This window comes from Hyaena hyaena, unplaced genomic scaffold (assembly GCF_003009895.1).
Source record: "Hyaena hyaena isolate Hyena2069 unplaced genomic scaffold, ASM300989v1 scaffold_491, whole genome shotgun sequence".
NCBI classification, from domain to species: domain Eukaryota; kingdom Metazoa; phylum Chordata; class Mammalia; order Carnivora; family Hyaenidae; genus Hyaena; species Hyaena hyaena.
Window position 1 is genome coordinate 1,388,832 of NW_024081114.1, and position 23,757 is coordinate 1,412,588.

Sequence of the window (23,757 nt, forward strand, 5' to 3'; positions counted from 1 at the left end):
GGCCATGTGTAGCAACATGGATGGACCTTGAGGGTGTTAGGCTGAGCGAAATAAGTCAGGCAGAGAAGGACAAATGTCATATGTTTGCACGTATAGGAGGATTAGGAGGAACTTGACGGAGGAACAAGGAGGAGAAGAAGGGGGGAAATGGTGGGGGAAAGGGAGAGAGGCAAACCATGAGAGACTCTTGAATGCTGACAAAAACTGAGGACTGATGGATGTGGGGGGGGAGGGGGGATGGGCATGGAGGAGGACACTTGTGGGGATGAGCACTGAGTGTTATGTGGAAACTAATTTGACAATAAACTATTTGTAAAAAAAAAAAACAAAAAAAAAAACCAACTATATCCTTCTGGGGTGCTGGGGTGGCTCAGTAGCTTAAGAATCTGATTCTTGATTTTTGGCTCAGGTCATTGAGATCAAGCCCCACATGGGGCTCTGCACTGGGTATGGAGCCTAGGATTCTCTCTCTCCCTCTGCCTTTCCTGCATGCTCGCTCACGCGCGCTCTCTCTCTCTCGCTCTCTCTCTCTCAAAACAACAATCAAAAAAGATATCCCACATCCCCAGCTCTTCTTATCCCTTTTCTCTATGTAATTTTTCTCCTTAGCACTTCTCATTATCTGAGATATTACATGTATTTACATTACTGACTTTCATTGACCTGAAGATACAAAAAAATTCATATTTTACCACATTTTAACATCTCTGAAATCAAAATGTCTCACAATTCATAGTATCTTATTTTAACTGGCAGCATTTTTTGTGGTGATACATAAAATAATAATGTTCAGGAAAACCTTGCTTTGCTAGCATAATTCATTCTGGAAATATGTTTGTAATCCAAAGCATTTGTATATTAAAGCCAATTTTCCCATAAGAAATAATGGAAGTTCAGATGATTCATTCCACAGTACAAAAATGTTCATATAAAAATGATTACAAAACTGTAATATACAAAATAATATGAAATACACAAAAAATAAGGAAAAAGAAATTAACCTGCATTACCTTTGAAAACCTTCATGGCTGGTGTGAGGAAGACAAGAGAGAGGAAGGAGGGTTATTGTGTAGGATGACTTTCACTGTCACTAATGGAATCACCGCTATCTATTGGCTCAATGGAATCTTTGTGCAATTTTAACAAGGAAGCCATCAATGACACTTGCTTTTGCTTCCTTTTGAGGATTTTGTAGAAATGTGACACTGCATTAATGATCCCCAACAATTCCACAGTGAGAGAGAGAGATAGGGGACCACTGGCTCAGTTGTAATCGTGTGACATTTGGCATCACACACTACTAGTATTGCAAGACATTGCTCATTTATCAAGTTAAAATTTGTTAGAAATATTTGCTTGTCTAGCAGAACATTTACAGAACAAGTACTTGCAGTCCAAGATTTTAGTGTATTTGATAGTCACTGGCATCTTAGATTCAATTAAATGTGGGCAAGATTATAATCTATTTATTTTCATTTGAATATAAATTATAGAGTGGTATTTTTGTCTCTCTTGCTTAGTACTATATCCCCAGCTCCTATATTTGTCTCTGGATAATAGTAAGTGTTCAATAAATATTTATCCACTGAATATTGAAGAATACTGAATGAATAAATGGTTATTGCAGACAAGTATACAGAGGCAGTATCTGGCAAAGATTACATGTTAGATGTAGTGTTATCTATAGTGATAGTTAATATAAGTCCTGGAGCCCAGGTACCTGAATATACAATCAATTACCAGAAACAGGGAAGTTGGGAGGAAAGCTTAACCTGTGGTTTAAGGGAAAGAAGTCTAAGGAATTTTGTGGTTTCACATTGCATTGGGAATCTGGGGCTATAGTTTAGACAAACAGTAAAAGCTGGAGTATTGACACCATTTTCTCAGAAAGGAGAAAACTATAGAAATAAATGGGAACTACAAGAGGGCTACAGTAAAAGAGAAAAAAGGAGAATAAAGTTTTACTGAAGAATAACTTTTACTACAAGGAAAAAAGAAAATGACCCAGTGAAGAAGTTGGAGACTGGTCAGAAAGGAAGGAGTAGAATGAAGGAAGACAAGATTACTTGGTCAGTGAGGTCATACTTCTATGTGAAAGATCCTTATATCACTGTATCTATTTTGACTGAGGGCTTATTTAACATTTCAAGAGCAGGTTGCAAAGCCTGGATCCTTCTCTGAGCCTTTCTATTTCCCCTCACACAATGTTTCCCTTTCCTGTTGTGCTGCTTTCTTCACACTTTGATCGTAGCATTGTCTGTATAGCTATCTGTTATTTTGTGTTGTTCTTTCAACCCTTTGGGAAGTTTTTGAGAGTGGACTACATCTTGGCCATCATTATAGCATCAATGCCTACCACAGTGTCTGGAACATAATCATGCTGAATGAGTATTTGCTTAATAAAGTATTAGAAAAACAAACAAACCTGTGAGGTAGACAAATCACATATTTTGGTCCTATTTACAGAGAAAGAATTAAGGAGTAAAGAAACAAGTCATTCTGAACCTGGTGGTAAATAGATGACATATTCAAAATGGGTAATTTGATAATAGTTTAGTAATAGGATTGTTTAAAAATAATGGACAAGCATAAGAGAATCACAAGGGATAGAACATACACCTAGTACATAATGGTTACTAGAACCTGGAGAAAGTGACTCTTAAAGGGACTGCCTACAGAAGCAATGGCATTCTGGCAATGGAATTGGCCAGTCCTTGATGGCCCTGCAGAGTAGGACAAACCTCATATATCTCTCTTGATTCTCCCCATTGGTCAAATCCAACTGAAAGCCAGAAGGCATGGAAACTCATGAATACAGTTCTTAAAGGTAGGCCACCAAGGGCAGAGAGTAGGGTAAAGAGTAAAGAGTATATCTGAAGGAGCGAAGGGAAAAATACCACAAGACATGAAGGGACTTTCATAGTCACATAGCTCATAAATGGCAAAAGCAGCACTCAAACTCAGATATTCTGGCTCCAAACCTAATTATATTTCCATTAAATTATGTCACTACCTGGTTCCAAATGCTATAATCGAAGTTAAACATTACCATGAAGGCTGGGAAAACATCATTAACTGTAAGTTATGGCTTTCATGAAAATAGTTTCAGCAATCCACATGGTTGTAAGGAGTAAGTGGTGACTTCTTATACTAAAAGACAAGAAAAGAGATGCTTGGAAATATCATTGAAATATTTCTTTATACTAAGAATCAGTGAAATACAGCCCACAATCCAAATTCACCTATCATTTGTTTTTTTTACAAATAAAGTTTTACTGAAACATAGCTTATTTTCTTTTGCTTATATATTGTCTATGGCTACTTTTGTACTATAGCTGCAGAGTTGAGTAGTTAGGACAAAGACTATAAAGCATGCAAAGCCTAGAGTATTTTCTATCTGACTCTTTACAGAAAAAAATTCAAGAAACTCTGCTTTATAGAAAGATATGAGGTGAGTCTGTTCTTACCCCCCAGTTTTACCTTTCTTGGCAGATTCAGGGATAAAATTCAAAGGAGGGGGGAGGAAGGCAGGTTAATGTAGCATTGTAACAACTTGAGTCATTAGACTGGTTTGAATTCTATCTAGGTCCTCAGCCTAACTGTGTGATCTTGAATAAGTCACTTAATCTTACTAAGCTTCCATTTCTTCATTTGGAAATATGATTTAATATTAAGACTTATTTTATAAAGCTATTGTGAGAACTAAATGACAGAATACGTGCATTCCAGGAAGTCCTAAATCATTTTTGTGATTCTGCTGCCTTAGGAAATGAAAAAAAATAGAATAGTTAGAAATCAGAGTATTAAAAATGTTTTAAGAAAGAAAGTTTTAATTTCTCACTTAACAAAATTGCAAAACTTACTAAATTTAAGAGTCATTTTATTTTGTTATACCAAATATTAGCAAATGAGCCAAAAAGAAATAATTCCTGGGATGCCTGGGTGGCTCCATCGGTTAAATATTCAACTCTGATCTTATGGTTTGTGAGTTGGAGCCCCATGTTGGAGTCTGCACTGACAGTGCTTGGGATTCTCTCCCTCTGTATGCCTCTCCTTTAATCACATTCTCGGTCTCTGTCTCAAAACAAATAAATAATTAATTAGTTAATTCTGCTTTATGGAAACTTCATAAGTGAGTTAACCAAAGAACAGTAAACTACTTATATGGCAGTATATGCTGAGAGGGAAGCAAAAGTAATTTTATAGGTAAAGCCTTGGTCAGGGACTTTGGCTGTCTGGTGTACATTCTCTTTGTTGACTTCCTTCCTCATACAATTTCTCATCTTTTCCCAAAGAAGCCCAACAGTTGTTATATCAATGGTCCAGAAAGAGTCACAAATGCTGTATCATTTATCACAAATCGAACTCTCAATGAGGAAGTAAAACAATCATTGTCCAAGAAGGATATGTGAAAATGAGGGTTGATCCTGTCACTTCATCCTGTGCCCATGTACAAAGCAAATGGTCATCTGCCTCAACACTTAAATGTTAAGGTTTAGATTAATAAGATTTCCTAATTCTGTTGTGTCTTGGTGAGACCTGGCATATGCTATTCCAAGTAGTGGGCCTTCAGTTTCTTAAAGAGCTCGGTGTTACAGTGGGCTGGAATATAAGCCTGGATAAGATTCCCAGTCTCAGAGTTTTAGGATCAATCAATCAAATGACCAATCCTGTGGTTGAACTTTCTTAACACGCGTGTAAATAGCACAGGAATTTCCTGTCAACTAGAAATATAGATAAATAAACAGAGGGTTTCTTTTGGGTTTTTCCTGTCTTTTCTAGGAGTGCCTGTAGTTTAAGTCACAAACTCTCTGAGATATGAAAGCAAGGTAGTGTCTTGTTTCTAGATAACTTGGACTTTTCTGGAACAGAAGTAAAGTGCTTATCACAGTTTCAGCTCCAAAAATCTTGTAAGCATTCAATACATATTAGTTTTACAGAAATAATTAAAAATTAAAAAGTGGGTAGACAATGCTATGGGAACAATGGGAGGGAAGGTGGAAATGTCCCTAAAGGAAAAGTCTCATATGATTTTTAATACAACTGAGGGAGATGGCGAGAAGAGATGAAGGACATTTGTCAGTTTTGTCTTTCTCCTGACAGGCAGGAAATGGCTTGTTGAGCTAAATATGCCTAGAATCAAATACCCAATTCTTAAGCCTCTTTTCCGAGGTCAGATGCCCAAGTAGTGAACTCGGAATGAAGATCTCACCTGCCACCCAGGCCCAGAAGAAGGACCTCCCAGGAAATAGACCAGGCTTTGCTATTTATTGCTTCATTTACTTCAAATGCTTTATCCTAAAGAGTATATTATGTATATAGATGCTAGTTAATTCTAGACTTCACCATAGACATGATAAATTAATTTAAGAATTAATCCCTAACCAAGAATACACTCTTCAAGGTAAATGATTAACATCAGACAGACTCTACTCAGAAGCCTGTATTTCAAAGGTAGTATACAACTGAATAAAGTTTGATAAAAGATGCCTAAAGCCACAGGAGTTCATTTTAAGTATATATAAAATCACACACAAAAAATATAAAACTTACTTTCACACAGCCAGACCTCATGAAAATTGGAAGGATTCTAGAATTGGAAGATCATATGAGATACACAGGATGTTTTGACCATACTTTAGGATTCCATTTTGTGGGTGACCACAAAATTTTGCTTCCTTTATTTCCAGCACCACCAACTAATCATCTTTCTCCCTATATTTTCTCGGTTTAGACTCCTTCAGAGAAAATTTGATTGGTTTATTGAGACAGTTATTTGGATCCCCAGGTGTCCCTATGGCGAGAGTTTACTCACAAGGCAACCACCTCACAGACTTTTGGCTAGCCTAAATTGAAATGACTGCCTTTGAGTGAGATACTCACCTCATATTTGGTTAACAATCATCAGATGAGTGAATTTATATTATGTGCATATTATAATATTATATTATATTTAGTTCCACCTTAACTAAAAAACTTCTTGGTTCTGTAGGCTCTGGATATTACAAGTATTCAGAATATAACAGACTTCTATTACATACTGTATTTTCCTTCAAGTGTAAAATGATTATAAGTGCTTAACTTCCCTAGTATATCTGGCAATACACACTTTCTCACCATCCCCTAGCCTTGGTCTCTAACTCTACTCCCGTAGAGTTAAAAGCAAAGATGACTTAGAAAATCAGGGTTTAAGGTTTAAACCCAGTTTATGCCATGGTTCAAGTATAAATACCACAACTACTTCTATCTGTTCTGGTAATCTGCCATCCCCAGATAGGTCATTTATGCTTATCCTCACTTCACGAACTCCCACACATCACAAACTTCTCTGTCTTATACTTGTGTCTGATAATTTGACCTCGATTGCCATCAGTGCCTTTACTTTATGTTGATCTTGACTTCTGTATTTCTGACTTTGGTCTTCAGTCCTAGCTTAGTTCAATTCCATGTCATACACTTAGAAGGGAGAGGTATATAGCCCCAAGACTCACTTTTCTTGAGTCTTAACATATCTTGAAGAATAACAAATAATAAATTTAAAAAATCTGTTGCTAGAACAGAAATCCATTTTGGACTTGTAAAGACTTAAGAAATAGGAACTTGATATAAGGATAATTTTTTCAAAAATTACTCTTATTTTCCAAAGGAACTCCAAATAATTTATTTTCATTTCCTCTATGAAAATACTTCCAAGTGATTCTTTTTGGACCTTTCAGGGAACTTAGAATAGAGGACGCTGCACAATTTATGTCCACCATCAAAGTGAGCCTTAACTGGAGAGTCTGGAAGATGGCAGCAGAATAGGAGAACCCCTAGGCTCACGTTGTCCCATGAATATAACTAGATAACTAAATCATCTTAAATACCCCATAAATTGACCTGAAGACAAGCACACCAATCTTCTCAAGTAAAGGTAGCAAAGAGGCCATATCAAGGAAGGTAGGAAGTACAGATAATGCAGTTTGGGAGAGAAACAGATTGTGGCCCCTACAATGTGGAGGGAACCACTGTTGAGAAAAGGGAAGAGAGAAAGACGAACACATATGGGAACACATAGGGAAAATGAGCTTTCATAGCAATTGGCTTGGAAATCTAAAGGTCCTAAATTTCATTAGTTCTTCACATCAGTAGGGTTAGAATCTAGAGTTCTAAAGGCCAGTAGGCTTGCTTCAGGCTGAGCCCAGAGAATATTGGTGCTGCTCTTGAAGAGAAGGCAGGCAAACAACCCATGAACACAGCCTGGAAAAAAAAAAAAAAAGCAATCTGAAGAGCACCTGGGGCACACAGTGGAAAGGTTATCTGCTCATCTAGGAGTGTATCTCTGAGAGGCGTTCATGGAGAGACCCTTTCAGGAACAAAGGAACTGGCAGTTGCCATTTTCCTGAAACTCCCATCAACCTCCACCTACAGGAACCAGCACAGTGCTGACACTTACCACCTAATGTGCCTACACAAAGCCCTGCCCCGACACTCCAGTGGAACTCTCCTTCCCAGTTATTCTTGCCTCAGTCCCAGCGTGGTAGGCCCCTTCCCCCAGAAGACCAGCCCCAAACCCTGCTCACATCACATCGCCCACAACAGGAAGTTTACAGAGCCTCGATATCAGTGCCGGTGGTAATGTTTCACTAGCAGTCCAGAGCACACCTAATAAAAATGTACCACTTTTAGACCAGGGGCCAAGCGCTGCCTAAAACAAAGAGAACTTTTGCAGATGATTGGCCTTAAGGATAAAGTGGCCAGGCACACATACCACACATTGCAGATACATACTAAAGCACCAGGTCCTGAGAAATAGGGGACACTATACTGCACGGTACTATAGGATTTTTTCTTCATAATGCCATTTCCCTCAAGGACAGGGGAAGTAGCTGAATTTTTTGACACAGAGAAGCAGGCATAGAGAATTAGACAAAACTGAGAAGACAGGAATTTATCCCAAGCAAAGAACAGGACAAGGCCACGACCAGAGATCTAAGTGAAACATATATAAGTCACATGTCTGATAGAGAATTTAAAGTAATGATCATAAAGATATTCACTGGACCTGAGAAAAGAGTGGGAGACATGATGAGACCATTAACACAGAGATAAGGAATAACATAGCAGAGATAAAGGGTTCAATAAATGAAATGAAAAACAAACTTGATAGAATAAACAGCAGGCTGGAGAAGCAGAGGCATAAATTAATGACCTAGAAGAGTGTAATGTAAAGTAATCAAGCTGAACAAAAGAGAAAAAAAAGAATATGCAAAAGGAGGATAGACTTAGGGAATTAAGCAACTCCGTCAGTAGAAGAGAGAAAATGAAATAGAAAAAACATTTGTAGCTGAAAACTTCCCTAATCTGGGGAAGGAAACAGGTATCAAGATCAAGGAGGCACAGAGAACCCCCAACAAAACCAACAACAACAGATTCATACCAAGACACATAATAAGTAAAATAACAAAATATAGTGATAAAGAAAAAATAAAAGGGGGAATACAAAAGAATACAGTTATATAAAATGAAAACCTCTTAAGGCCATCAGGGAATTCTTCAACAGAAACTTTCAAAGCCAGAAAAGAGTAGCGTGATATATTCAAAGTATTGAATGGCAAAAGTCTGCAGCCAAAGATACTCTATCCAGTAAGGGAAGATAAAGAATTTCCAAGGAAAAAAAAAAAAAAAAAAAAAAAAAAGAATCCATGACTACTAAAGAACACCAAGAAATAATAATAAAATGGACTCCTTGAGTGCAAATATCAGTAAAGGAACTCACAAAATAAAAAGTTATAAAATAGGACACCATACAACTAAAACACAGGGANGAATACAAAAGAATACAGTTATATAAAATGAAAACCTCTTAAGGCCATCAGGGAATTCTTCAACAGAAACTTTCAAAGCCAGAAAAGAGTAGCGTAATATAAAAAAAGTAATGAAAGGAAAAAGTCTGCAGCCAAAGATACTCTATCCAGTAAGGGAAGAAAAAAAATAACAAAAAAAAAAAAAAAAAAAAAAAAACTAAAGGAATCCATGACCACTAAACCAGACCTGCAAGAAATAATAAAATGGACTCCTTGAGTGCAAATATCAGTAAAGGAACTCACAAAATAAAAAGTTATAAAATAGGACACCATACAACTAAAACACAGGGAGCATAAGAGAGAAGAATGAGTCCAAACTTAAACAACCATCAACTTAATACAAATAGCTATATGCAAAAGAGATTTATACAGACCTAATGATAACCACAAAACAAAAACCACTAATAAATATGTAAATAAGAAGAGATCCAAATATATCATTAAAGAAAATAAGTAAACCATGAAGAAAGATAAGAAAGGATCAGAGAAAATCTCCAAAAATAACCACAACACAGGTAACAAAATGGCAATAAATGTATATCTATGAATAATTACTTTGAATGTAAATAGACTAAATACTCCAATCAAAAGACAAAAGGTGATGGAATGGATGAAATAACAAGACCCATATCTATGATACTTACAAGAGATTCATTTTAGACCTTAAGATACTCACAGATTGAAAGTGAGGGGATAGAGAAATATTCATCATGCAAATGGATGTCAAAAGAAAGCCAGAGTAGCATTTCTTATATCAAGTTCCTATTTCTTAAGTCTTTACAAGTCCAAAATGGATTTCTGTTGTAGCAACAGATTTTTAAAATTATTATTATTTGTTATTCTTCAAGATATGTTAAGAGTCAAGAAAAGTGAGTCTTGGGGCTATATACCTCTACCTTCTAAGTGTATGACATGGAATTGAACTAAGTTAGGACTGAAGACCCACATTGGGTTCCAGGCTGGGTGTTACGCCCACTTAAAAAAAAATGTACAGAAATCTGTTGCATACACCTTCATTGGAAGGAGCAGAAAGAGGAATCAAGGAGTCAATCCCACTTACAATAGCACCAAAAATAAGATACCTAGGAACAAACCTAACTAAAGAGGTAAAAGATATGTACTCTGAACACTATAAAATACTGATGAATGAAACTGAAGATACAAAGATATGGAAAGATATTCATGCTCATGGACTGGGAGAACAAATCTTGTTAAAATGTCTATACTACCCAAAGCAATCTACACATTCAACACAATCCCAATCAAAATACTAACAACAAACAACATTTTTCACAGAACTATAAAAAACAATTCTAAAATTTGTATGGAACCACAAAAGACCCCACCCAAATAGCCAAAGAAATCTTAAAAAGGAAAAGCAAAACTGAAGACATCACAATCCTGGACTTCTTGTTATATTAGAAAGCTATAGTAATCAAAACAGTATGGTACTGACACAAAAACAGACACATAAATCAGTAGAACAGAGAACCCAGAAATAAACAGTAATTATATGGTAAATTAATCTTCCACAAAGGATGAGTGAATATACAGTGGAGAAAAAGATAGTCTCTTCAACAAATGGTGTTGGGAAAATTAGCTAGTAACATGCAAAAGAATGAAACTGGAACACTTTCTTATGCCATACACACACACACACAATCAAAATGAATTAAAGATTTAATGTGAGACCTGAATCTAAAAATCCTAGAAGAGATAATAGGCAGTAACTTCTCTGACATGGTCTGTCATGTCACTTTTTCTAGATAGGTTCCCTGAGTCAAGGGAAAGAAAAATAAACTACCAAGACTACATTAAATTAACCAGCCAAGATGGCAGAACAGCATGGAAGTCTTTTTTTCTGTCTTGCATACATGAAATACAGTCAGATCAACACTAAACCATCCTGCACACATAGAAAACTGTTTTGAGGCTTAACACAACAATCTGCACAATCTGAACCACAGAACTGTGGTTCTGTTTTTTGTAGAGTTGGAGTTTCTGGTGGTGGTCTCTAGTCCTTTCGAGTCTTTGTTGCTTTCGGTATTTTTTGTCTTTTTCTTCCCTTAGAGAGTCCCCCTTAAGATTTCTTATGGGGCTGGTTTTTTTGGTGCATGAGTGTGTTGTTTTTAATTTTTTAATGTTAAAAATTTCCCCTTTTTCCTCTAATCAGTCAAGCTCCTTTCAATAATCAGACCAAAACACATCTAGGATCTAGCATCATTTATTTGATCTTTTGTGTCTGGATGTATTGTTTTAATTTTTTAATTTTTAATTTTAATTTCTTTCCTTTTTCTCTAATAAGATAAAAAGCTTCTGCACAGCAAAGTTAACATTCAGCAAAACTAAAAGACAACTGACGGAATGTGAGAAGATATTTGCAAATGACATATCAGATAAAGGATTGGTATCCAAAGTCTATAAAGAACTTATCAAAGTCAACACCCCCCAAAAACAAATAATCCAGTGAAGAAATGGGCTAAAGATAAGAACAGACACTTCTCCAAACAAGACTTCCAGAAGGCCAACAGACACATGAAACAATGCTCAACATCACTCATCATCAGGGAAATACAAATCAAAACTACAATGAGATACCACCTCACACCCATTAGAATGGATAAAGTCAACAACTCAGGCAACAGCAGATACTTCCAAGGATGCAGAGAAAGGATCTCTTTTGCACTGCTGGTAGGAATGCAAACTGGTACAGCCACTCTGGAAAATAGTATGGAGATTCCTCAAAAAATTAAAAATAGTACTACCCTACTACCCAGCAATTGCACTACTAGGTACTTATTCAAGTGATACAGGTGTACTATTTCAAAGGGCAAATGCAGGGGCGCCTAGATGGCTCAGTTGGTTGAGCGTCGGACATCGGCTCAGGTCATGGTCTCATGGTTCGTGGCCACGTTGGGCTCTGAGTTGACGGCTCAGAGCCTGGAGCCTGCTTCCAATTCTATGTCTCCCTCTTTCCGCCCCTCCCCTGCTTGCGTGCTGTCTCTCTCTCTCTCTCAAAAATAAATAAACACTTAAAAAAATCAAAGGGAAACATGCACCCCAATGTTTATAGCAGCCCTATCAATAATAGCCAAAGTATGGAAAGAGCCCAAATGTGCATCGACAGATGAATAGATAAAGAAGATGTGGTGTGTGTGTGTGTGTGTGTGTGTATAACATAGTATTATGTATATATAATATATAGTATTATATATAGTATATATATATATATCCATTGTGTGTGTGTATATATATACAATGTATTGCTCAGCTATCAAAAAGAGTGAAATCTTACCATTTGCAACTACATGGATGGAAGTAGAAGGTATCATGCTAAGTGAAATTAGTCAGTAAGAGAAAGACAAATATCATAGGACTTCACTCATATGAGGACTTTAAGATACAAAACAAATTAACATAAGAGAAGGAAAGCAAAAATAATATAAAAGCAAGAAGGGGGACAAAAACATAAGAGACTCTTAAATATGGAGAACAAACAGAGGGTTGCTGGAGGTGTTGTGGAAGGGGGAATGGGCTAAATGAGTAAGGGACATTAAGGAATTACTCTTGAAATCATTGTTGCACTATATGCTAACTTAAATGCAAATTTAAAAATTAATAATAAAAATAAACAAGTTTCTGGTCAGAGAAGGAATCAGTCAACAAAACTAAAAAGCAACCTACTGAATTAGACAACATATTTCCAAATGACATATCCAATATAGGGTTAGCATCCAAAATATATAAATAACTTATAAAACCAACACACCCAAAAGAAATAATCCATTTAAAAATAGGCAGAAGAAATACACAGATATTTGTCCAAAGAAGACATCCAGATGGCCAATAGACATGTGAAATGATGCTCATCATCACTTGTGAGGGAAATGCAAATCAAAACTATAATGTGATATCACCTCATTCACACCTGTCAGAATGGCTAAAATCAACAACACAAGAAACAACAGGTGTTGGCAAGGATGTGGAGAAAGGGGAATGCTCTTGCACTGTTGGTAGGAATGCAAACTTGGGAAGCTACTGTGGAAGACAGTATGGAAGTTCTGCAAGAAGTTAAAAATAGAGCCATTCTACCATCCAACAATTGCACTACAGGGTATTCACCCAGAGAATACAAAAACATTAAAGCAAAGGAAAAATGACCCCACCTATGTTTATAGCAGCGTTATTTACAATAGCCGAGGTATGGAAGCATCCCTAGTCAATTGACTTATGAATGGATAAAGAAGATGTGGTATATATCTACAATGGAATGTTATACAGCCATAAGAATCAATGAAATCTTGCCATTTGCAGCAACATGGATGGAGCTAGAGAATATAACGCTAAATGAAGTACGTCAAAGAAAGACAAATATCCTATGATTTCGCTCTTTTGTGAAATTTAAAAACAAAACAAACAAGCGAAGGGAAAAAAGAGAACAACAAATCAAGAAACAATTATAGAGAACAAATTGCTAGTTATCAGCATGGAGGTTGTTGGGGGAATGGGTGAAATAGGTAATGGGGGTAAAGGAGTGAACTTGTTATGATGAGTACTGAGTAATGTATAGAACTGATGAATTACTATATTGTATACCTGAAACTAATATAACACTCTATGTCAAGTAACTGGAATTAAAATAAAACCTTAAAAAAATGAGACTTAACCAAGTTTGTGGATTTCACAAGGGGAAGAGACTAAATCATTTTTTTTAAATTCTTCAAATTTATTTATTTTTATTTACATCCAAGTTAGTTAGCATCTAGTGCAATAATGATTTCGGGAGTAGAATTCAGTGATTCATCCTCTACATATAACACCCAGTGCTCACCCCAACAAATGCCTTCCTTAATGCCTCTTGCCCATTTAGCTTATTTCTCCACCCACAACCCCTCCAGTAACCCTCAGTTAGTTCTCTGTATTTAAGTCTCTCATGTTTTTTTTTTTTTTTTTTTTTTTTTTTTTTTGAGAGAGAGAGAGACAGCGTGAGCAGGGGAGGGTCAGTGAGAGAGGGAGTCACAGACTGAAACAGGCTCCAGGCTCTGAGCTGGCAGTCAGCACAGAGCCCGACGCGGGGCTCGAACCCACGAACCGCGAGATCATGACCTAAGCGAAAGTCGGACGCTTAACCGACTAAGCCACCCAGGCGCCCCAAGTCTCTCATGTTTTATCTCCCTCTCTGTTTTTATATTATTTTGGTTCCCTTCCCTTATGTTCATCTGTTTTCTATCCTAAATTCCACATGACTGAAGTCAGGATATTTCTCTTTCTCTAATTTCACTTAGCCTAATACACTCTAGTTCCATTCATGTTGTTGCAAATAGCAAAATTTCACTCTTTTTGACTGCCAATTAATACTCTACTGTATATATACCACATCTTCTTTATCCATTCATCTGTCTATGGATATTTGGGCTCTTTCCATACTTTGGCTATTGTCAATAGTGATGCTCTAAACCATAGGGTGCATACACTCCTTCAAAAAACAGCACACCTGTATAAGTATGCAACCCTGTATTAGCATGTATCCATAAGGTAATTCAAAATATGTTTTATTTCCACATCTGATGGTCAGTCTCTGGGTGTCTATGGACCTCTGCCTGGCCTGTACCATGGGTATTTCTGTTCTACTAATCTCATAACACAAGAGGTTCAGCAAAGCCTAAGAATTCACCCACAGTACTTTCTAATGGAAACCCAGAGCCCTGTGAACTAGAACCCTCCATTGGGCAATCAATGTGCAGAACCCACATTCCTGGAACTGTCCATCTTTGATTAATCAATTCCAAGAAAATGTGATCAACAGCTCCTCACTACAGACATATGTATTGACTTTCATAATGGAGCTTTTAGGCAATGTAACCAATTAATGCAAAGTCCCTGAGGACTATAACTTCTAAAATTCTTTTCCTTTCTTCCAATTCAAGAGCTGATTTTACGTTACAACTTGTGAATGAATCTTAAGTTTACTCTGTTACTGGGAGAGTAATTGTGACTCGTGCAACAGGCAGTTAATTGTAAAAGTGGTTCTCATGTGAGAAGTGGTTTAGTGGTAGAGAAAGAAAATTCATTCTCAAATCTCTGCTTTCCCTCTTACTAGCTGTGTGACCTCCCTGTGTCTCAATAACCTCGTTTGTAAATGGGAGTAGTTGGCCGACATCATGCATGGTATTGATGCAAGGATTAAAGGAGATTATGGATATAAAGTTCTAGAACACTACTTGGTATATAATAAAGGTCAACAAAAATGTTAATATTTTGTTAATATAGATGAAAACAAAATATTGATTTTGAAAAAATGAAAAGTTGTTAGATTTATATTCTAAATCCTGCATCCCAGGCTTGGTTTTCTCCAAGTTTATTTAGAGTACTTAAATTGTAGGCATTTTACCTACTGACATTTCCTTCACTGGGTTAGATTTGCATTTCAGGTACGGTAGACTACTAATGGCAGGTCAGTGCTCTGGACAAGAGAAACTAGGGAAAAAAATTTATACAATTTAGAAAATACATTAGAATGTAGCCGAAAGCTCCAGATGCAGCCAGAACTAAAGGGACTGAGATTCCAGAAAGGAGGAGCCTCATCATGTGGCCAGACTTTGTCCACTTCCTTTACCCTGGGGGCATTTGTTGGTTCTTGTTTGGACAGGAGTCTGACAGTTCAGACTTTGAATGTGTGCAGGGCACAGAAAACCTGGCAGAGTATTTGGAGGAAACTTGACGGTCTTCAAAGCCCTTCCAGCTTTTCCCCCCGGGACTTGTGCTCAATACTGGGCTACCTAAAGCAGGAGGCTAAACCCAAGTGAAAAGCCTCTAAAGAGCTGAGCAGATTTGGAGTCTTGGGAATCGAAGATAACATTTCTGTACTCACAGGAAGGAGTAGGGAATACATTAGGCTCCCTGTTGAAAAGGGGATAAGGAGGAACCCAGATAAACTAACCCTTAATAGGGCTGTACTTCAGCCTTAACTCAGAACTGACTGTGATTGGATTCAGGCCTCCACTCTACATAGGAAGAAAAGGGCGAGGGGCACTTGGGTGGTTCAGTCGGCTAAGTGTCTGACTCGAGTTCAGGTCATGATCTCAGAGTTTGTGGGTTCGAGCCCCGCATCAGACTCTGTGCTGAACATCTGCTCAGAGCCTGGAGACTGCTTCAGATTCTGTGTCTCCTTCTGTCTGCCTCTCCTCCACTCGCACTGTCTCTCAAAAATAAATACATGTAATAAAAAAATTATAAAAAGAAAGAAAAGGGTGGAAGATATCATCTGGAGGCTATTTTTTAATAGACAATCAAACATTTAAAAAAAAGTAATAAGGCCAACAATGTACAGACTGAATAGCTAAAAACAAAAATAGAATATTAAATCAGACAGCAAAAACAGACCCACAATTCGTTGGGCTGCTGGAGTTGGGTAACGGGGACTTTGATTATGATTATTATGACTAAGGTGGGGGTTGCTGACAAAAAGATTTAAAAGTTAGCTAAAAATTGATCTTATAAAAGACCATCAAATGAAAACTGTAGAACTAAAATATGTAACATCTGAGGGGCGCCTGGGTGGCTGTCAGTTAAGCGTCCGGCTTCAGCTCAGGTCATGATCTCACAGTTCGTGGGTTCGAGCCCTGCCTCAGGTTCTGTGCTGACAACTAGCTCAGAGCCTGGAGCCTGCTTCTGATTCTATGTCTCCCTCTCTCTCCAACCCTCCCCTGCTCACGCTGCCTCTCTCTCTCTCTCTCTCAGAAATAAAACACTAAAAAAATTTAAAAATATTAAAAGTAAAATATATAACATCTGAAATTAAGCTGATTGCATTAAATTGAAATTTTAAAAATAGAACTTATACAATACCTTCCTTTTCATCCGTACGCAGTAAAATTGAGGCACTAGATATATAATGAATGATGATGCTCTATCATTTATCCCTTTTTGTGTCTCTTCTCCTCACCTCTCTCTCAGGCTCTCATATTAAATTGACAACATACACAGCACTGAGTGCCATATACAAAAGGCTCCTGCTGAGTGACCACAGGTAGAAAGAGTAGCTGAGAATTCAAGAGAAAAAAATGATAGGCATGGTCAGTACTCTTAGGGGAGACTACTGTATAATGAAGAACCTCAGAATACACGTTAGAAATTCAGGACAGTGGCTTCTAGTCCAAGCTTCTTATTAACTAACTGTGCGGTCTTGGGAAAGACTTTCTCTCTAAACCTCAGTTTCATCCTTTTGAAAACAAGAGAGTGATTCAGATATCTATGTCGAAGACTCCTTCCAATTCTGAGATTTCAAGCAAATGGAGACAGTAAGACACAGTTCAGAAATCCCCAATTACAGATGAATTTATTCATGGTTTTCCTGAATGTTTTAAAATCAGCTTAATTTACATAAAATACATTTCACTCATTTTAGGTGTGTAGTCCAATAATTTTGACAAATACACATATGGTTATGTAACCACTACCATAATCAAGATATAGAACATTTCCAATGACCCCAAATTTGCCATATCTCTTTGCAGCCAATCCTAGTCTCAGTAACCATTAATCATTTTTTCTTGTTTTAATAAGCATCTCCTTTGCCTGATATTTTTCAACTTAAAATTATATTCATTTTTATACCTCTCAGATAGGTAGCCATTCAGCATTCTTTTATACACACACACACACTCCTGTAAAGCAGCAAATCATTTGAATAAGTTCATCTCACCAGGATTTTATGTTTTCTCAACTGCTTTCTTAGTTCTTTTTGATTAGATACATACAACACCCAGTGCTCATCACAAATGCCCTCCTTGATACCAATTGCCCATTTAGCCCATCTCCTACCCACCTCCCTCCAACAACCCTCAGTTTGTTTTCTATATTTAAAAGTCTCATGGTTTGCCTCCCTCTTCCCTCCCCCCCGCCGTTTCCCCTATGTTCATCTGTTTTGTATCTTAAATTCTACGTATGAGTGAAATCATATGGTATTTGTCTTTCTCTTACTTATTTCACTTATATACTTTAGCTGCACCTATGTCATTGCCAATGACAAGATTTCATTCTTTTGGATGTCTGAGTAATATTCTTGTGTGTGTGTGTTCCCCATATATTCTTTATTCATTCATGAGTTGATGGACATTTGGGCTCCTTCCATAATTTTGGTAACCACTAATCTGATTTAAGTCAATATAGTTTTGTATTTTTTTAAATGTCTTATAAATAGAATCACTAGTCTTTTACGTCTGGCTTTTTCCATTTAACAATGATTTTTCAGTCCATATTAATGCGTTTATCATCATTTCACTTATTTTGTTGTATACTGCTAAATAGTATTCCATCTACAGATATAACATACTTTATCAGCTCATCAGTAGATAATTAACTGGGTTATTTCCCATGTGGGGATACCATGCTTAAAGCATCAGTGAACATTTTATGTACTATTTTTTGTCCAGACATGTTTTCATTCATTTTGGATAAATACATGTTGGTAAGATATCTGGTTCATATGACAGCTCTATGACTTTTATTTCAAAAAATCTACCTTACTGTTTCCCAAAGTATCTGTACCATTTTTCATTTCAACTAGCAGTAAATGAGAGTTCCAGTTGTTCCATATCCTCTCCAACACATTCATGGGTTTTAATTAGTATTTTCCTAATAACTAATGATGTTAACTATCACTGCAGTATTTTTATATGACATAGATGTATTTTTGGTTAAATAAAAGCATGTTAAAATCCTTGGCTCAATTTCCTTACTTTATAATTGACATTTTTACTGAAATAACTATAGATTTATATACAGTTGTTAGAAATAATATGTAGGGATCCCTTGTAAAATCTGCTCAGTTTCTAACAATAGTAATGGTGATATTATACTATAGTTTTGCAAGCTATCAGCAAAATGACACAGATATGGTTCACTAAACTTATTCAGATTTCCTATTTTATCTGTATGTATGTGTATGTTAAATTTATACAATTTCATCACTTATATAGGTTTGTTTATCCATCACCTTAGTTAAGAGACTGAACAGTTCCAATACCACAAGGATCACTCTTGTTGCCCTACCTCCCTTACCTCTACCTCCCCCTGAACCCTAGCAATCACTAATCTGTCCTCCATTTCTAAGTTTGTCATTTAAAAAAGTTAAATAATTGAAATCATACGATATGTCACCTTTTGTGACTTTTTTCAGTCAGCATATTCCATTGTTGTTGCTGTGTCCCCAAAATTTGTTTTCATTGCTGAACAGTACTCCATAGGATGGCTATACCATAGATTGGTTAAACACTCATCCAAAGGACATACAGATTGATTCTAGGTTCTAGCTATTACAAGTCAGATTGCTATGTGGATGCCTCGGTGGCTCAGTAGGTTAAGCTTCTGACTTTGGCTCAGGTCAGGATCTCAGTTTGTGAGTTTGAGCCCCACATTGGGCTCTGTGCTGACAGCTCAGACCTGGACTGCTTTTGGGTTCTGGGTCTCCCTCTCTCTCTACCCCTCCCCCATTCACACTTTGTCTCTCTGTCTCTCAAAAATAAATAAATGTTCAAAAATTGTTTTTTTTTTTAAGTTCAAATAAGACTGCTATGAATATTCATGTATTTAAGGGCACTAGTAGAGGCATTCCACTGTACTCTTTCTCCACCAACAGACACCAGGTGGCCCAGCCTAGTGAAAATCCTTCCACCTCCTCAGGCAGCCTCAGCAGGGTTTCCATCACCTGTGTATGCCACTACGTGTCCTAGAGTGTTTTAATTGTCTATTGTAGCAATGATTTTTTGGGGGGTCACAAATTCCTTTTGGTTTCTCTCTACTCTTACCTCATACACTTTGCAAATTTCTCCTGCAATAGACCATAGATCTAGAAACAGCTAAGTCTATGTAGACCTAGAAGAAAATCTTTATGAACTTGGTTTATGTAAATATTTCTCAGAACACAAAAAGTAATAAATTGCTCTTCAACTAAACTTAAAACTTTTGCTTTTCCAAGAACACTAAAAATAATGTGAAAATGCAAGCCACATATTAGAAGAAAATGCTTGCAACCTGTAAAAGTGATAAAGGATCATGTTCAGAGTATTTAAAGCATCCTTACAACTCTAGAGTCAGAATACAAACAACACAATTAAAAATTGGGGCAAATCAGGAAGGCAAGTGCAACAGAAAAAAGGAAACCAGTTACAGCAAGGACCTAATCCAGGAAGTCTCTTTTATCCGCTGTGCCAAAGACTAATCCCTCCTACTTTGAGGAAACCTCCATCTCTGAAGGGATGAGTGATTGCTAGAGCTTGGATTTGCTCCATTAGCTCCACTGATGCATCCAAGTGATAGATGGTCATTGTGCTACCCATTTTCTCCCATACTTGTCTATCTTCTGGGCTAGTGCTGTCTACACTCATCCCCAATCTAGAAGGAGGAGGGACATATTGATAGGGTTACCCTGAATGTGCTCCCTTTTCTATTTTATCAACTCCTGTTTTCTATTCTTCCAATATTTCCCTGCAGCAGCAGCATCCTCCTGGGCCAGGAGAGGAAGTGACCTTTGAGATTATGGAGGCTGGCTACACAATGGGTTCCAGCTCTCGGAGTCAGACCTAGGTCAAAACTTAGTCTCTCAGACAAAATCAGGTACTGGCATCCTCTGCTCAATAATTGTTGCTTGGACAAAGGGATATTCACGTGCAAAAGAATGAAGTTAGACTCCTTTAAGTAAAAATGAATCATAGACTTAAATATAAGAGCTAAAAGGATTTTTAAAAAACCTCTTAGAAAAAATAGGAGTATATCTTCAGGATTCTGAATTAGACAAAGTCTTATTAAATAGGACATCAACCATGTTAGAGACAAAAGATGCAACTCACAAATCAAAAGTCATCAAAATAAAAACCTTTTATACTTCAAAGGAGGCCATCAAGAAAGTGATAATGGATAGAAATTAAGAAAATATTTACAAATCATGTATCTGTCAAGACACCTCTATATAAAACTGTATAAAGAACTCTTTATAATTCAAAAGCAAAAAGATAAGAGGCCCAATTAAAATGGGCAAATGATCTGAATAGATTTTTTTCAAGCAAGATATACAAATGGCCAATAAACCCATGCAAAGATACTCAACATTCTTAGAAATGAGTTAATTGTAAATCAGAATCACAATTATTTACCACTTTACATCCACTAGGATAGCTATAATTGAAAAGAAATACAATAACAAGCGTTGATGAAGATATGGAGAAATTGAAAGGCACATATATTGCTGATGGGAATGCAAAATGATACAGCTATGTTGCAAAAGAATTTGACAGTACTTCAAAAAAAGTGAACAAAAAGTTACTATATGAGCCAGAAATTCCACTTCTAGGTATATATCTAAGAGAAGTGAAAGCAAAAGTCCACAAAAATGTTTGTGTATGAATGCTAAGTGAAAGAAGCCAGTCACAAAAGACCACATCTTATATGAGCCAATTTACATAAAGTGTCCAGAAAAGGCAAATCCATAGAGACAGAGCATAGATTAGTGATTGCCAGGGGATGGGGTTGGGGGTGGAAATTGGGAGTGACTGCTGATGGCTATGGGGTTTCTTTCAGGTTAATGACAATATTCTACAACTGATTGTAGTCATCATCAGGCAACTATATGGATATACTGGAAAACACTTTTATTATACACTTTAAAAAAAATCTGCTGCAATTTTATACCCTCTCAACCATTCCTCTTGTTGAGGACCTTGATAATTCTTATTTTTTCTATGCTAATGTGTTCTATCTCCATTGCTGCTTTCAATCCATCTGCCATACAAAAGCCAGAAGAAGTTTCCTGAAATGCAGATCTGACAGTCCCTCCCATTTAAACCCAATGGTGACTCCAACTGCTTACATTTTAATCATGTTTTCAACCTGTGTTTCAGCCCCAGTGTGGCAGTTTCTCTGCTACCTACAGAGGAACTGCCCTGCCATTTCTGCCTATTAACTCTCTCCTCACATTCCACTTCACTGTCATACTGTCTCTGCCAGATGTCCTATATACTTATCCTTCTAAGTGTTCCTTTCTACCTAACCTGGGAAAATTTCTCCATCCCTTAAATACAGTAGGTCATTTCTACATTATGGGGGCTTTCATGACTAGTGGTTTGCACAGGACGTGGCTGTAATGACCTGTTTTCTGCCTCTTGCACTGGCTAGAAGCCTGGCAGAAGCAAAATTTTTATTTTTTGCATGGTGGCATTTCCACTCCCTAACATGCTGAAGGACTCAACAGAGAGTAAATGAATGAAGCCAGGTTTAGTGAATTTTCCAATGTACCACCACTTCCTCTGCTTCCTGGATAGACAAGGACTTCTAAATTTACTCTTTTCCTCTTTATCTGAAGATTTTTTTATCATGTGACTCACCATTGTTCTCCAATTCCACTTGTGATTTTAACACGCACATGGATAAATGTTGTAGTATCATGGACCTGACCTTAATGCCCTTGTTCCTCTCCCTACCTCAGCAACTCATCTCTTAAGCCTGTCCTGGTTCTACTATTACCAATAAAGAGTCTCACTTTCCTTTAACTCCATCTGTACTTGCAATGGAGTGATCTTACCACCTCCTCACTGTCCCTCAACTCCCATGTCTTTATTTTTATCCTCTTCAATTCCATTGTCAATTATATTAACTTACATGCATTTACATTGCTCTTCTCTTCCTCTATTACACTTTCTTATTACATTACCAACTCAGGCAGAATCTAAATCTCTTTCAACTTTAACCTAACCCTACCTAGTAGAATGTGACTGGAAAAAAGGCACAAGATACTTGCTAATCTCATTTTAAATTCAAACAACCAACCTTAAGTGAGTTCTTCGTGCTGGCAGGCAATTATTTACTTTTTTAGTCAAATCACCTTCCTTCTTTCCTAGATTATCTCACACCTTTTCATTTCCCCCTCAAACCTTTTCCATTGCCCTCCAATTCAGCATCATCATCTGATGATGGATTATTGCAATTGGATTATTGCAGTAATCTCCTATCCAGCCTCTTTGCTTCCCTCTGGCTCCTATGAACTCTTCTCCATAAAGTACCCAGAAGGGTTTTCTTAAAATGCCAATTAGATTATGCCACTCTCCTCCTCAATATCCTATAACCATTCCCTATGTTATTCCTATGGAAAGTCAAGATAAAAAGTACCACATGATCTTCTCTTTACCCAACACATTTCTTACCTCATTCCCTACTATTCTTCCTTGCTCAGTCTTCAAGTCAGACTGGTCTTAGAAAACTCCACATAGGTTCCCACATTGAGGCCTTTGAATTTCTGATTATTTCTGTCTGGAATTTCATTCTCTCAGACATTTTCATGGCTTAGTTCCTCATATTCCTCAGATCTCTGTTCAAATGTTATGCCACCATAGAAGACCTGTTTGACTAATGTTTATAAACAGTAACCCCAACAAACATTCTCTCTTCCTTTTACATGTCCTTATTTTTCTCCATGAAACGCATTAGCACCTAGCATATATATTTATGTGTACACTGCTTACTGTAGGCCATTATAATGCACCCCCCCACCCCATGAAAGTAGGGACGAATCTACTCATTGCTTTATCCACAGCACCCACAACAATGTTGGCAGCTTGCTGAGTAAGTGCATTTCACTTGAAGAAAGGATCCCATTACAACAAAAATAATAAATTAAGGAAATGAATGAAGAGAGGAAGGAAAGAAGTAATTTGTGTTTTTTTAAACATTTTTTTATTTATTTCTGAGAGAGAGAGACAGCATGAACAGGCGAGGGTCAGAGCAAGAGGGAGACAGACTCTGAAACAGGCTCCAGGCTCTGAGCTAGCTGTCAGCACAGAGGCTGACGCAGGGCTTGAACCCACTAACCGTGAGATCATGACCTGAGCCAAAGGCAGCTGCCCAACCAACTGAGCCACCC